Source organism: Symphalangus syndactylus, chromosome 21 (assembly GCF_028878055.3).
Source record: "Symphalangus syndactylus isolate Jambi chromosome 21, NHGRI_mSymSyn1-v2.1_pri, whole genome shotgun sequence".
Lineage (NCBI taxonomy): Eukaryota > Metazoa > Chordata > Mammalia > Primates > Hylobatidae > Symphalangus > Symphalangus syndactylus.
In genome coordinates this window covers 44,150,065-44,167,046 of record NC_072443.2, presented here as the reverse complement: position 1 = coordinate 44,167,046, position 16,982 = coordinate 44,150,065, and the positions used below count along the sequence as shown (strand labels likewise).

At 41.9% G+C, this 16,982-nt stretch overlaps 1 pseudogene; it reads right to left on the bottom strand.

Annotated features, from left to right (window-relative positions):
- Positions 1–1,262: 1,262 nt before the first annotated feature.
- LOC129471208 (prostate tumor-overexpressed gene 1 protein-like) lies at positions 1,263–2,569 on the bottom strand (annotated as a pseudogene).
- Between the last annotated feature and the right edge of the window lie 14,413 nt (positions 2,570–16,982).

The following is a 16,982-nucleotide window of genomic DNA, read 5'->3' as shown; positions in this document are numbered from 1 at the left end:
CTATGTGTAAGATCTGACATCCCTCGAACAACAAGAAAACATGTTTTTCTACCGATAGAATACTTACAAAAGTCAGTCATATTTGACCAAGAAGAAAACCTTAACAGACTCTAAAAACCACATTCCTTTATTTCAAGCCAACAGATTGAAAACAAATAATGTAAAGATAGCAAGAAACCATACACAGAAAAAAATTTTTTAAATTATAAAATATCTATAGAGCAATGAAAAAGAGAACACTTTTTACCAAAATCCAAATGACACAGTGGAAATTACTCAGAAGAAAATGTGTACCTTAAAGTTTTCATAAAATAATTAAAAAAATTAGATTTCATTTCAAGAAATTAGAAAAAAAGAGCAACAAAGTCAATTTTTAAAAATTAGAGAGCCGGGAACATTGGCTCATGCCTGTAATCCCAGCACTTTGGGAAGCCAAGGTGGGCAGATTACGAGGTCAAGAGTTTGAGGCCACCCGGGCCAACATGGTGAAACCCCATTTCTACTAAAAAAAATACAAAAATTAGCCAGGCGTGGTGGCGGGTACCTGTAGTCTCTGCTACTGTAGTCCCAGCTACTCGGGAGGCTGAGGCAGAAGAATCGCTTGATCCTGGAGGCACAGGTTGCAGTGAGCCGAGATCACGCAACTGCACTCCAGCCTGGGCGACAGTGAGACTGTCTCAAAAAAAAAAAAGAAAAAAAGAAAAAAATTAGAAAGAGGATTTATAAAGACAAAAGCTAAAATTAATTTAATAGAAAACAGTAGAATATACAAATAAATAATAAAATCCTTTGCAAAAGATGAAAAAGATCTGGTCTGATTAAGAAAAAAGACTGAGCAAAATAATAAAATTAAGAATTCTGTAGAAAAGTACAAATGAGGAGAAATTAAAAGTATAATAAGATAAACCCATGGCAACAAACTGGAATCCTAAAGAAAATAGCTGATTTCCTAGTAAAAATACAAATTACCAAAATTGACTCTGAAATAAGGATAGTATAAATAGACAAATTAGTACAGAAAAGTTTGGAATTGTCCTTAAAAGTCTTGCGTTGGGAAAGATCCCACGATTACATGGGTTCACAGCTGAGTGTTAGTTGACTTTTTACTGAATTCTTTTTTTTTTTTTTTTTTTTTTTTGGTTTTTAAAAGGCTTTATTTGGGAAACGTGCATGGGTGAGGACCGTCCTTGGAAGTCTCAGGACACCATCCTCCATGTTGCTGGGCAATCGAAGTCCCCAGGGGCCCCCTGCTCAGAAGCGTGTCACCAGTCTCTGCGGGGGCCTCGTCTGTGACTCCTGGAGGGGCCCATCCCGGGGTAGCCACTACCCTCCATTCCTTGCTGCTGCTGCTCCTGCTCCAGGTTCCACTGCAGGACCTGCTACTGGTTGGCAATGACTCGCCATATGCCGTTGAGGAAGTTGCCCTGGTCACGGGGGATGAGGCCAATGAAGATTTTCTTCTCAGAGGAGTACAGGAGCATGAGCACGCGGATCTCACACAACGCTTTGTAGGAAAAATGCACTCAGCCGGCGAAGCCATTGTCCATGATCTGGCACAGGCTCTTCAGCGTCTCCAGGTCCTTGGTGAAGTGGAACTGCACCAGGGGCAAGTTCCGCAACAGCAGCACAGGGTGGTCAGCAGCTGCTGCGGGATGAGCTGCATGTACAGCTTCCTCGTCCACTGCTCGGTCCTCAGGATCTCCCCCTGGTTCACCTAGACATGGGACGGCAGCCACCTCTTGGACTGACTGTTGGACTCAGGCCTGGGTTCCTGCCACTCCATGACGCCGCTCCACGCCAGGAACTTGTTGACGATCTGGACTGGGCCTGAGTTGACACCACCAGGTCCCACTGCTTGCTTGCAGGTAGTGATGACCTGCCGGATGGCGCTGACTAAGCCGCTCTGGTCGTAGGGGACGAAGCCCATGAAGATCTTCCTCTTGGAAGAGTACAGGAGCATGAGCACGCACATCTCGCAGGGGGAGATGTGGGGAAACAGCATGCAGCCCGCGAAGCCGTTGCCCATGACGCGGCAGAGCCCACTGAGCAGCCGCAGTCTCTGTTGTTGAAGTGGAACTGTGCCAGCTGGGAGTTGCAGAACAGGGGTCCCAGCGTGGTCATCAGCTGCTGCGGGATCAGCTGCATGATCAGCTTCTGCTGCCAATGGTTGGTCTCCAGGTTCTCGCCTTGGTTCACATAGGCTTCACAGGGCAGGGTCCGCCTCAACTTTACAGTGGAGTCACAGTAGGGTCTGCGCTTCTCCTGTCACCGGAGGACGCCGCACCAGGCCAGCAGCTTGTTGCTGAGCCGGTACTCGCTCACGGCCAGACCCCCGGGGGTGAGCCCAGGTGAGGAGGAACCGATAGGACCCAGCGCCCAGAAGACCTGAGTACCTTCCATGGGAGGAGCCGAGCAGGCCGGGATCTGCAGAGGCTGCAGGCCTCAGGGGCTGGCGGGCCAGGAGCGCGAGCTGACAGCCCGCACTATGAGGGGCCGCGCCTGGCGGCCGTGACCCCCGAGGGGGGCCCCAGGCGCCGGAGCTGTATGGGGCCCGGCGCGGACGGACCATGGCGGGCGCTGGCCAAGCGGGCAGGGAGCTGCTACGGGCCACATGGGGGGCTGCGGGCTCCATCGACTGAGGGACGCGGGCTCGCGGCTTCAGGGGAGACTGGCTGAGCCTTACCAAGCGCGGAGAACTCGCCACCGGAGAGAGGTAGCCGCGGCCGAACCACTGCAACTTTTACTGAATTATAATGTTATTTTAAATGGTCAAGGCCTCGAAAAAAAAGGGACTTTCCTCGATTCATTTCATAGTTTAATATTAATATAGTTAACATAGTTCATCAAATCTGCCAATGATTATAAAATTCACATTATGTACCATTACACTTCTTAGCACTTAGAATTTTTATTTTTTTATTTTTTTCATTTATTTTTATTTTATTATTATACTTTAGGTTTTAGGGTACATGTGCACAATGTGCAGGTTTGTTACATATGTATCCATGTGCCATGTTGGTTTGCTGCACCCATTAACTCGTCATTTAGCATTAGGTATATCTCCTAATGCTGTCCCTCCCCCCTCCCCCCCACCCCACAACAGTCCCCGGAGTGTGATGTTCCCATTCCTGTGTCCATGAGTTCTCATTGTTCAATTCCAACATATGAGTGATAACATGCTGTGTTTGGTTTTTTGTCCTTGCGATAGTTTACTGAGAATGATGTTTTCCAGTTTCATCCATGTCCCTACAAAGGACATGAACTCATCATTTTTTATGGCTGCATAGTATTCATGGTGTATATGTGCCACATTTTCTTAATCCAGTCTATCGTTGTTGGACATTTGGGTTGGTTCCAACTCTTTGCTATTGTGAATAGTGCCGCAATAAACATACGTGTGCATGTGTCTTTATAGCAGCATGATTTATAGTGCTTTGTGTATATACCCAGTAATGGGATGGCTGGGTCAAATGGTATTTCTAGTTCTAGAACCCTGAGGAATTGCCACACTGACTTCCACAATGGCTGAACTAGTTTACAGCCCCACCAACAGTGTAAAAGTATTCCTATTTCTCCACATCCTCTCTAGCACTTGTTGTTTCCTGACTTTTTAATGATGGCCATTCTAATTGGTGTGAGATCATATCTCACTGTGGTTTTGATTTGCATTTCTCTGATGGCCAGTGATGATGAGCATTTTTTCATGTGTTTTTTGGCTGCATAAATGTCTTCTTTTGAGAAGTGTTTGTTCATGTCTTTCGTCCACTTTTTGATGGGGTTGTTTGTTTTTTTCTTGTAAATTTGTTTGAGTTCATTGTAGATTCTGGATATTAGACCTTTGTCAGACAAGTAGGTTGCAAAAATTTTCTCCCATTCTGTAGGTTGCCTGTTCACTCTGATGGTAGTTTCTTTTGCTGTGCAGAAGCTCTTTAGTTTAATTAGATCCCATTTGTCAATTTTGGCTTTTGTTGCCATTGCTTTTGGTGTTTTAGACATGAAGTCCTTGCCCACGCCTATGTCCTGAATGGTATTGCCTAGGTTTTCTTGTAGGGTTTTTATGGTTTTAGGTCTAACATGTAAGTCCTTAATCCATCTTGAATTAATTTTTGTATAAGGTGTAAGGAAGGGATCCAGTTTCAGCTTTCTACATATGGCTAGCCAGTTTTCCCAGCACCATATATTAAATAGGGAATCCTTTCCCCATTTCTTGTTTTTGTCAGGTTTGTCAAAGATCAGATAGTTGTAGATATGCAGCATTATTTCTGAGGGCTCTGTTCTGTTCCATTGATCTATGTCTCTGTTGTGGTACCAGTACCATGCTGTTTTGGTTACTGTAGCCTTGTAGTATAGTTTGAAGTCAGGTAGCGTGATGCCTCCAGCTTTGTTCTTTTGGCTTAGGGTTGACTTGGCAACGCAGGCTCTTTTTTGGTTCCATATGAACTTTAAAGTAGTTTTTTCCAATTCTGTGAAGAAAGTCATTGGTAGCTTGATGGGGATGGCATTGAATCTATAAATTACCTTGGGCAGTATGGCCATTTTCACGATATTGATTCTTCCTACCCATGAGCATGGAATGTTCTTCCATTTGTTTGTATCCTCTTTTATTTCATTGAGCAGTGGTTTGTAGTTCTCCTTGAAGAGGTCCTTCACATCCCTTGTAAGTTGGATTCCTAGGTATTTTATTCTCTTTGAAGCAATTGTTCACTCATGATTTGGCTCTCTGTCTGTGATTGGTGTACAAGAATGCTTGTGATTTTTGTACATTGATTTTGTATCCTGAGACTTTGCTGAAGTTGCTAATCAGCTTAAGGAGGTTTTGGGCTGAGACAATGGGGTTTTCTAGATACATAATCATGTCATCTGCAAACAGGGACAATTTGACTTCCTCTTTTCCTAATTGAATACCCTTTATTTCCTTCTCCTGCCTGATTGCCCTGGCCAGAAATTCCAGCACTATGTTGAATAGGAGTGGTGAGAGAGGGCAACCCTGTCTTGTGCCAGTTTTCAAAGGGCATGCTTCCAGTTTCTGCCCATTCAGTATGATATTGGCTGTGGGTTTGTCATAGATAGCTCTTATTATTTTGAGATATGTCCCATCAATACCTAATTTATTGAGAGTTTTTAGCATGAAGCGTTGTTGAATTTTGTCAAAGTCCTTTTCTGCATCTATTGAGATAATCATGTGGTTTTTGTCTTTGGTTCTGTTTATATGCTGGATTACATTTATTGATTTGCGTATGTTGAACCAGCCTTGCATCCCAGGGATGAAGCCCACTTGATCATGGTGTATAAGCTTTTTGATGTGCTGCTGGATTCGGTTTGCCAGTATTTTATTGAGGATTTTTGCATCAATGTTCATCAAGGATATTGGTCTGAAATTCTCTTTTTTGGTTATGTCTCTGCCAGGCTTTGGTATCAGGACGATGCTGGCCTCATAAAATGTGTTAGGGCGGATTCCCTCTTTTTCTATCGATTGGAATAGTTTCAGAAGGAATGGTACCAGTTCCTCCTTGTACCTCTGGTAGAATTCGGCTGTGAATCCATCAGGTCCTGGACTCTTTTTGGTTGGTAAGCTATTGATTATTGCCACAATTTCAGAGCCTGTTATTGGTCTATTCAGAGATTCAACTTCTTCCTGATTTAGTCTTGGGAGGGTGTATTTGTCGAGGAATTTATCCATTTCTTCTAGATTTTCTAGTTTATATGCATAGAGGTGTTTGTAGTATCCTCTGATGGTAGATTGTATTTCTGTGGGATCGGTGGTGATATCCCCTTTTTCATTTTTTATTGCATCTATTTGATTCCTCTCTCTTTTCTTCTTTATTAGTCTTGCTAGTGGTCTATCAATTTTGTTGATCTTTTCAAAAAACCAGCTCCTGGATTCATTAATTTTTTGAAGGGTTTTTTGTGTCTCTATTTCCTTCAGTTCTGCTCTGATTTTAGTTATTTCTAGCCTTCTGCTAGCTTTTGAATGTGTTTGCTCTTGCTTTTCTAGTTCTTTTAATTGTGATGTTAGGGTGTCAATTTTGGATCTTTCCTGCTTTCTCTTGTGGGCATTTAGTGCTATAAATTTCCCTCTACACACTGCTTTGAATGTGTCCCAGAGATTCTGATATGTTGTGTCTTTGTTCTCGTTGGTTTCAAAGAACATCTTTATTTCTGCCTTCATTTCATTATGTACCCAGTAGTCATTCAGGAGCAGGTTGTTCAGTTTCCATGTAGTTGAGCGGTTTTGAGTGAGTTTCTTAATACCGAGTTCTAGTTTGATTGCACTGTGGCCTGAGAGACAGTTTGTTATAATTTCTGTTCTTTTACATTTGCTGAGGAGAGCTTTACTTCCAACTATGTGGTCAATTTTGGAATAGGTGTGGTGTGGTGCTGAAAAAAATGTATATTCTGTTGATTTGTGGTGGAGAGTTCTGTAGATGTCTATTAGGTCCACTTTGTGCAGAGCTGAGTTCAATTCCTGGATATCCTTGTTAACTTTCTGTCTCGTTGATCTGTCTAATGTTGAAAGTGGGGTGTTAAAATCTCCCATTATTATTGTGTGGGAGTTTAAGTCCCTTTGTAGGTCACTCAGGACTTGCTTTATGAATCTGGGTGCTCCTGTGTTGGGTGCATATATATTTAGGATAGTTAGCTCTTCTTGTTGAATTGATCCTTTTACCATTATGTAATGGCCTTCTTTGTCTCTTTTGATCTTTGTTGGTTTAAAGTCTATTTTATCAGAGACTAGGATTGCAACACCTGCCTTTTTTTGTTTTCCGTTTGCTTGATAGATCTTCCTCCATCCTTTTATTTTAAGTCTATGTGTGTCTCTGCACGTGAGATGGGTTTCCTGAATACAGGACACTGATGGGTCTTGACTCCTTATCCAGTTTGCCAGTCTGTGTCTTTTAATTGGAGCATTTAGCCCATTTACATTTAAAGTTAGTATTGTTATGTTTGAATTTGATCCTGTCATTATGATATTAGTTGGTTATTTTGCTCGTTAGTTGATGCAGTTTCTTCCTAGCCTCGATGGTCTTTACAATTTGGCATGTTTTTGCAGTGGCTGGTACCGGTTGTTCCTTTCCATGTTTAGTGCTTCCTTCAGGAGCTCTTTTAGGGCAGGCCTGGTGGTGACAAAATCACTCAGCATTTGCTTGTCTGTAAAGTATTTTATTTCTCCTTCACTTATGAAGCTTAGTTTGGCTGGATATGAAATTCTGGGTTGAAAATTCTTTTCTTTAAGAATGTTGAATATCGGCCCCCACTCTCTTCTGGCCTGTAGAGTTTCTGCCAAGAGATCAGCTGTTAGTCTGATGGGCTTCCCTTTGTGGGTAACCCGACCTTTCTCTCTGGCTGCCCTTAACATTTTTTTCCTTCATTTCAACTTCAGCAAATCTCACAATTATGTGTCTTGGAGTTGCTCTTCTCGAGGAGTATCTTTGTGGCATTCTCTGTATTTCCTGAATCTGAATGTTGGCCTGCCTTGCTAGATTGGGGAAGTTCTCCTGGATAATATCTTGCAGAGTGTTTTCCAACTTGGTTCCATTCTCCCTGTCATTTTCAGGTACACCAGTCAGACGTAGGTTTGGTCTTTTCACATAGTCCCAAATTTCTTGGAGGCTTTGTTTGTTTCTTTTTATTCTTTTTTCTCTAAACTTCCCTTCTCACTTCATTTCATTCATTTCATCTTCCAGCACTGATACCCTTTCTTCCAGTTGATCGCATCGGCTACCGAGGCTTCTGCAATCTTTGCATAGTTCTCGAAACTTGGCTTTCAGCTCCATCAACTCCTTTAAGCCCTTCTCTTCATTGATTATTCTAGTTATCCATTCGTCTAATTTTTTGTAAAAGTTTTTAACTTCTTTGCTATTGTTTTGAATTTCCTCCCGTAGCTTGGAGTAGTTTGATCGTCTGAAGCCTTCTTCTCTCAACTCATCAAAGTCATTCTCTGTGCAGCTTTGTTCCGTTGCTGGTGAGGAACTGCGTTCCTTTGGAGGAGGAGAGGTGTTCTGCTTTTTAGAGTTTCCAGTTTTTCTGCTCTGTTTTTTCCCCATCTTTGTGGTTTTATCTGCTTTTAGTCTTTGATGATGGTGACATACAGATGGGTTTTTGGTGTGGATGTCCTTTCTGTTTGTTAGTTTTCCTTCTACCAGACAGGACCCTCAGCTGCAGGTCTGTTGGAGTTTGCTAGAGGTCCACTCCAGACCCTGTTTGACTGGGTGTCAGCAGCGGTGGCTGCAGAACAGCGGATTTTCGTGAGACCACAAATTCAGCTGTCTGATCGTTCCTCTGGAAGTTTTGTCTCAGCGGAGTACCTGGTCGAGTGAGGTGTCAGTCTGTCCCTACTTGGGGGTGCCTCCCAGTTAGGCTGCTCGGGGGTCAGGGACCCACTTTAGGAGGCAGTTGGTCCATTCTCAGATCTCCCGCTGCGTGCTGGGAGAACCACTACTCTCTTCAAAGCTGTCAGACAGGGACATTTAAGTCTGCAGAGGTTCCTGCTGAATTTTTGTTTGTCTGTGCCCTGCCCCCAGAGGTGGAGCCTACAGAGACAGGTAGGCCTCCTTGAGCTGTGGTGGGCTCCACCCAGTTCGAGCTTCCTGGCTGCTTTGTTTACCTAAGCAAGCCTGGGCAATGGCGGGCACCCCTCCCCCAGCCTCGCTACCGCCTTGCAGTTTGATCTCAGACTGCTGTGCTAGCAATCAGCGAGACTCCGTGGGCATAGGACCCTCTGAGCCAGTTGCGGGACACAATCTCCTGGTGTGCCGTTTTCCAAGCCTGTTGGAAAAGCGCAGTATTAGGGTGGGACTGACCTGATTTTCCAGGTGCCGTCTGTTACCCCTTTCTTTGACTAGGAAAGGGAACTCCCTGACCCCTTGCACTTCCCAAGTGAGGCAATGCCTCGCCCTGCTTTGGCTCACGCACAGTGCACTGCACCGGCTGTCCTGTACCCACTGTTTGGCACTCCCTAGTGAGATGAACTCGGTACCTCAAACGGAAATGCAGAAATCACACGTCTTCTGTGTCGCTCACGCTGGGAGCTGTAGACTGGAACTGTTCCTATTGGGCCATTTTGGCTCCACTCCCTAGAATTTTTATTTTAAGTGTATTGAAAGCACTGCTTTGGGCTTTTTTTTTTTTTTTTCTTAGACAGAGTCTTGTTCAGTAGCCCAGTCTGGAGTGCAGTGGCGTGATCTTGTCTCACTGCAACCTCCGCCCCCTGGTTCATGCCATTCTCCTGCCTCAGCCTCCCCAGTAGCTGGGACTACAGGCACCTGCCACCACGCCCAGCTAATTTTTTGTATTTTTAGTAGAGATGGGGTTTCACCACGTTAGCCAGGATGGTCTCGATCTCCTGACCTCATGATCCGCCCACTTGGGATTACAGGTGTGAGCCACTGCGCCCGGCCTGCTTTGGGCTTATTTTAAGAGATTTTTGAACATCTATCATTCTTCAGCTTTTTTTTTTTTTTTTTTTTTTTTTTGAGACAGAGTCTCACTCCCCTCATCCAGGCTGGAGTGCAGTGGCATGTTCTTGGCTCACTGCAACCTCTGCTTCCTGGTTCAAGCAATTCTCTTGCCTCAGCTGGGATTACAGGCATGTGCCACCACGTCTGGCTTTTTTTTTTTTTTTTTTTTAAGTAGAGATGGGGTTTCATCATGTTGGCCAGGCTGGTCTTGAACTCCTGGCCTCAGGTGATGTGCCCGCCTTGGCCTCCCAAAGTGCTGGGTTTATAGGCCTGAGCCACCGCGCCTGGCCTCATTCTTCTGCATTTATAAAAAAAGAAATAGCTTCATGTTCAGAGTTTTGCTCTTTTGGATCACTTTCCAAGTCAAAGCTGCTGATGTCAGCATTTCTCTATGTAATACTATCCTCTGTACCAAAAAGCATGAGTAATAAGACCTTTTCCAAAAGAAGCGTCCATTATTGTCACTGTGATTTTTTCCAAACTTCTGACGTTCCGTTGGCAAGTTTTGATGCCGTAGCTTTCTTGTTCTTGCCAGCAGATGTCAATGGAAGTTTCCAGGCAAGTTCACACAGGCACAGGCACAGGCACAGGCACAGGCACAGGTGATGATAACCGTCATGACAGCCCTGGCCAACAGCAATCATCAGCCTTATCCTGATTTCAGAGATGTTAAAATGTGAAAAAATATGCATCATGGAATCAATGAAATGTAGTAGTACACAACTAGAAAATTATAGATTAACCTCACACATGGAATACAGGCACAATCATCCTAGATAAGATATTAGCAGCTGGAAGCCTGCAATGTATCTAAAGAATAATGACCAAATACCCAGACCTTTATTTTGAGAAGCAGTTGGGCAGTTAACAGGAAGAGAAATTGAGTGAAGATAATGAAGTCATGAAGTCATGCCTAGAACATTATTGCTGGTGGTGTCACTTTTTTTTTTTTTAGGAAAACAGTATTTGCCTGGAGACCCAAGTTACAATCCTGGCTTAGTCACGTACCATCCACGTGACTTGGACCAATTCAAGTCATTCCTTGGTCCTGCGTCTTCAAGTAAAAGGAGAGCCTCCCTAAGGTTCTTTTCAGCTCTGATATTTAAGGAGTCCATGAGTCCAGGACAGTTTCTCATCTACCAAGAATCCAGCTCAGGTTTTATGTAGGATCTGTACAAGTCAAACCTTGGTTACTCAGGTAGAAAACTGGTCACACTGCCCAATAAATCCTCCTGCTCTCTAATTTCACCCAGTGCAGAGTCTAATCAACAGCTCAAATAGAAATAAAATATTACCAGGTTCACCTCCCCAACTTATTTCAGACAAATAAGCACGTCCTGGCTCCTTTCTGAACCCAAGCCTAGGTAGGCCTCCTATGCAAATCGCCTTCAGGCAGTGTCAACAGGCAGAGCCTTGAGCCTGTTTCTACTGCCACCCTGCAGCTTCTCACGCACTCAGACACTCTCTTCCCGTGACTACTTAATTCCCCTCTTGATATTTCTTTTATTTAACATAAATTTACATATATTGTTTACTAAAAAAATTAAATGGAAAAATATACATAACCTCAAATTTGCCAATTTAACCATTTTTAAGTGTCCAGTTCAGTGGCATTAAGCACATTCACGTTGGTGTGCAACCTATTTACTTTTTCCATTAAAAAAATTATATGCCCTTACTAACAAATGCAAATATCTTCTATAGGTAAAAAATGAAAACTGAAGGTCTCCCAGTCATTCTTTCCTAGGGAAATTTCTCAAGTTTCTTGTGGATCCTTCTAGCAATTAATATACATGTGTGTACTGTTTTGTATTTATATAGGCAGTTTTTATTTTTAAAGATTTATACACATTGTTTTGCCCCTTGCTTTTTATATTTAATATTTTGGAGCTGTTTCTATGTTAACACACACGGCTCTATCTCATTCTTTTCATTGTTTTTAAATGCGTGATTATGAGATAATTTAACAGGTATCCTATTGATGTTACGTTGTTTCCAGTTTTTCTGTGGCTATTTTTTTTTGTTGCATTTGATTTTGCTATTACAAATACCATCCTTGAAAATATAATTTGTCATACATCATCTATTATATCTGTAGTCTCAATTCTTAACTGTGGAATTGCAAGAATAAATGAGATATGCATTTGTGTCCTTTTGCTATAATACAACTGTAATTGTAAGTAGAGTGCTTTCCTGAATTCTTTGTAGCCAGTTGGTCAGAGGTGAGGGTGACCTGGGGAAGTTGAACTTGCAGATACTGCCTGAAGTGAGGGCAGTTTGGCCTAACTCTGGTAGTCGGTGTTAGAACTCATAAGGAAGGAGAATCTCTAGGCCGAAGTCAGGACTGTGAGGTCCAGTCACCCCTACCTTTGGGGAGAGTCTAGTTCCATGACACAAAGGGTTAAGAAAATTAACTTCCATTCATGCTCATTACTAAAGAGTTGAGCAACTCTGTGAATTAGCAAATGGACTGTCCATCTGGAATGTTCTTTTATATGTCTGTTCTAAAGACTTGGTCTGATAGGCTACTTCTACAGCCCAAGGGAAGATAATAGTTTCATCAAGGGCTGTAAGTTATTCAACATTTTGTCCCTCTCTGAGAACCTACAAGAGTGCTTCCCTATGATAGATAATTAAAATAATAATAGTAGTAATAGTAGTAGTAATAATTATTTTATTTTATTTTATTTTTCTTAGAGATGATGTCTTGCTTTGTCACCTAGCTTGGAGTGCAGTGGTGCAATCTCGGCTCTCTGCAGCTATGACCCCCCAGGCTCAAGTTATCCTTCTGCCTCAGCCCCCCAAGTAGCTGGGACTACAGGCATGCACCACCACACTCAGCTCTTTTTTGTTTTTTGTTTTTTGTAGAGATGGGGTTTTGCCATGTTGCCCAGGCTGGTCTCAAACTCCTGTGCTCAGGCAATCTGCCCTCCTTGGCCTCCCAAAGTGTTGAGATTACAAGCGTAAGCCACCACGCCTGGCCAGTAATAATAATTTAATAGAACTCAGGAAGGTCCACATATGGTCAAAGGCCTTGAGAATTACTTATCTTATGGGTTAAAAAAGAAAAGGTCAAGCCAAAACAATAAAGATGGAAAGGAAATGTGATGACACTTTATGAAATCATGAAAAGTGTAACTGAAGCAACTCAGAGAATGCTTAAATTCCCAAATATTTAAATATTGAAGCAAGAAAATTTAACCCAAGTGTATACACAGTGGCTAACAGACTGTGAAATAGTGCAAACTGCAAATATCAAAAGGGTTTAAAGGTAACTCAGAAAAACAAACTAAAATAGATAATTTATTAAGGAAAAATAAAGATTCAGGAAATTTATCATAACTTTCTGAGGTCATGGAGCAGAGTCAAGCATTTGTACAATATGTGCTTAGGATTCACTCCAGAAGTAGAGGCCTCAGAGGAGATAAATGGCAATGACTAAGTCTCATCCCCTAAAAGGAGGGGACCCAATTACATCAGACTTGGCTCAGCCTACTTAGGATTCGCTGAGGCTCATTCAGTTGCCCAGTCATGTTGGAACTCTTTGACCTGCCCTCAGTTGTCAGTTTACACACCCCAAAAGAAATCATTTTAGTCTTTTCTCTGGGGTCGCTGACACATTTCCATTTCTGCTGGCACTGCTGTGGACTCTGGTAGGGAGGGATACCGAATAAGTCTTGGCAATTTGTTACTATTTATTAAGGAGTCCAGCTCCAGGTCAAAATCCTATGTGTGATCTTTCAGGCCTGATCATAAGCAATTACTGGGCTTTGCCTGGCAGGCCTGATTGAGGAGAAGCTGCCTCCCCATACCACACTTGCACTGTCAGTGCGTTGTAATTTTCTGAAGGGAGTTGCAGTCAAGAACTCAGCCCTTCTTCTCCCTACCCCAACCAGCCATGCATATTCACAATCCTGGCCCTGGTGCCTTCATTCACTGGCCTCCTTACTGGGGGCCTTGCTGAGGCACTTTTTTCCACTTTGACTCAGTACCTTTCTACACCTAGACCTTCCCACTCTCTGTCTCTCCCCCTGTCTCTCAGGTCTATAAAGAGGCAGGAGCCTTTTGTTCTTGGCTCTTTAACAGTGAGACGATTCCCTCCATGTGTACAGCACTCACCTGAGAAGTTTTCAAAGTACGTACATTAACAACCTAAATGCTCAGCAATAAGGATTGTGCAAATAAGTTTTGGTACATTTATAAGACTATGCAGATATTTTAAATGATAATGACATAAAAAGATTGATTATAGGCAGTTTAAAGCAACATGTGCTCTGTATTTGCAGTCATGTAAAAAAAAGTATGCAAACAGTATAGTTATGAATGATCACCTCCACAATATTACCAGTGGTTACCTCTGGGTGGTAAAGTAATGCATGTTTCATTTTCTTGCCTATCTATATTTTCTAATCTAGGATTACCCAACCATGTATTATTTCTGTAATAAGAAAAAAACTGATAAAAGTTATTATTTTTAATATACATACTCCTTGAAGGGGCAATTTTATATCTAGGAATTCATCTTAAGAAAAAAATTGTAAGCATGCATGCAAGATTTAGCTATAGTAATGTTTATTGCAAGGTTGTTTCTAATACTGAAAATTTTAGAAATAACTCAATTTCTAGTGTTAGGGGATTGGGAAAATAAATTTTAATATATTCATAGATTATAAAACTAGGTAGCTAAATTAAATATTTAATGATCTTGAAACTGTTCATAATATCTTAATAGGTTAAACAAAACAAACAGGTTACACAACACTGTATTTTCATACCCTTTGACCCAGCAAATTCCACTTCTACGAAATACTAACACAAAGAATCAAGTGACACAATCTTGATTGTGTCATTTCAGTGAAAAAAAATAGAAGCTACACAAATTTTATCAATGGAGAATGCCAAAACAAACAATGGCAGATTCCTATAATGGATTACTAACAACTGTTGGAAAGAATGAAATAGATCTCTATGAGCGAACATGGAAAATGTTTTGATATATTCCTAAGTGAAGATATATAGAAGGATTCTGAAGTACATTCTATCCTAAATTTTACATTTCAATACCATTTTAATAGCTATTCACAAGCATCTATACCTTTTAAAATCAGGAAAAAATGTTAAATATATGTAGTATGATGTATGTATGTGTGTGTGTTTATAATATGCCTAGCTCTGAAAGAATATTTACCAAAATGTTGACAGTGGTTATTTCTGGGTGGTGGGATTAGAGCTGATTTTTATTTTATTATTTTTGTTAATTCTATATCCTTTGAGATTTTTGCAATACATATGTTACTTTTATAACAAGAAAACTTAAAACTGCTATAAATGGAAAAACTTTAAAAGTTCTAAACCTATAGGCTTTTTCAGAGCTCCTGGGTTTCCACAGCTTCTCACAGACAGAGGCAGCTTAGTTAAAAGCAAAACAGACAAAGAAGCCCAGTCACAAAATACCACATATTTTATGATCCCATTGATATGAACAGGGAAATCTATAGAGATAGAAAGCAGATTAGAGATTGCTTAGGGCTGAGAGTCTGAGGTGGGAGCTTGGTGGGTGGGGGCCAAGATGGGGACTAGCAGTTGATAGCTAAATGGTGTGGGATTTCTTATTTTTCCTTTTAAAAACTTATTTCCTTTACGCTTGTAATCCCTGCACTTTGGGAGGCTGAGCCGGGCAGATCACCTGAGGTCAGGAGTTCGAGACCAGCCTGGCCAACATGGTGAAACCCGGTCTCTACTAAAAATACAAAAATTAGGCAGGGTACCTGTAATGTCAGCTCTTTGGGAGGCCAAGGCGGGCAGATTACCTGAGGTCAGAGGTTCAAGACCAGCCTGACCAACATGGCGAAACCCTGTCTCTACTAAAAATACAAAAATTAGCCAGGCGCTGCAACACATGCCTGTAATCCCAGCTACAAGGGAGGCTGAGACAGGAGAATTGCTTGAACACGGAAGCCGGAGGTTGCAGTGAGCTGAGATTGCGCCACTGCACTCTAGCCCACGCAACAGTGTGAGACTCCATCTCAAAAAACAAATGAAGAGACAAACAAACAAAAATTAGCTGGACACGGTTCCAGCTACTCAGGAGGCTGAGGCTAAGGCAGGAGAATTGCTTGAACCCAGGAGCCGGAGGTTGCATTGAGCTGAGATTGTGCCACTGCTCTCCAGCCTGGGTGACAGAGCGAGACTCCATCTCAAAAAAAAAAAACAAAAAACAAACAAATAAAAACTTATCTCCTTTTATGCTTTTTGCCATTTTATATTGGCAAGTATATGCTACAGTGATCTAACAGAATTTTAGATTTCAAGAAAGCTCCACAGCATCAGAGCCATGCTGCTTTATTATTCCTATTTTCCAGATGAGGAAACAGAGGTTAGAGAGAAGTAGAGTAGAGGGTGTTGGTGGCATGGCTCACAAGTGGAGGCAAGAAGCTTGTCTGCCTTGGCAGTGTATGCCCGTTCTATACTGCTGCTGTGACCGTTAAGTGTAAGCCCATGAAGATGGGCTACAAACAATCTTTCCAAAGGCCTCTTTATAATGTCTTGTTTTTTGGTAAATTGTGGTAAATATATATATTACCATTTTGACCATTTTTAAGTCTACAGTTCTGTGGCATTCAGTACATTCACATTGTTATGCAACTATCACCATCATCCACTAAGAAAATAACTAACTATGTGTATTAAGACAAGCAGGGTTGATCTGGGGATTTTAGTGGCTGAAATTAAGTTCAATCCTTTGAAGACACTGGCATCCTAAAATTCAAGATTCAAATTCCTGGGACAGGAAGTCTATTTGTTTTAGTGTGGGTTGTACCCACTACTGTGGTCAGGAGAGTGGGATTTCAAGATTGGCAGACCACTAGAATTGCATGGGAGTGACAGTGGGAGGCAGACATTTTCCAAAGGAGTGAATTTGGGGCAGAAAAAAAATATGTGATGACCACTAAACGTGGTTACCATTTAGTGGTCATAATGTATTTGTTAACTAGAATGTTGTTTAATCAAAATGGTTTATATAATGTGATCATGCCAGATAATAATAACAAAAAAATTATACTATATTATAAACACAACTATATTTGTGGATGGGGCAATGTGAACTAATATTAACTAAGCATGGAATTAGGGCATCAGATGGTGTGTCATATTCTAGAATAAGTTGTGAAATACTGAAATAGAAGATTGGTTTCCCTAGGAAGTTTGAAACTGCAAAGTCTATTTTCATTTCCTAAGTGCTATATTGATTCTAGTTACAAAATAAATGTTACATGAGCTTCATGTCAACCTATAAAAGTTGTAATGGCTGGCCAGGTGTGGTGGCTCACTCCTGTAATCCCAGCACTTTGGGAGGCCGAGGCGGGCGGATCACGAGGTCAGGAGATCGAGACCATCCTGGCTAACACAGTGAAACCCCGTCTCTACTAAAAATACAAACAATTAGCCAGGCGTGGTGGCGGGCGCTTGTAGTCCCAGCTACTCGGGAGGCTGAGGCAGGAGAATGGCATGAATCCAGGAGGT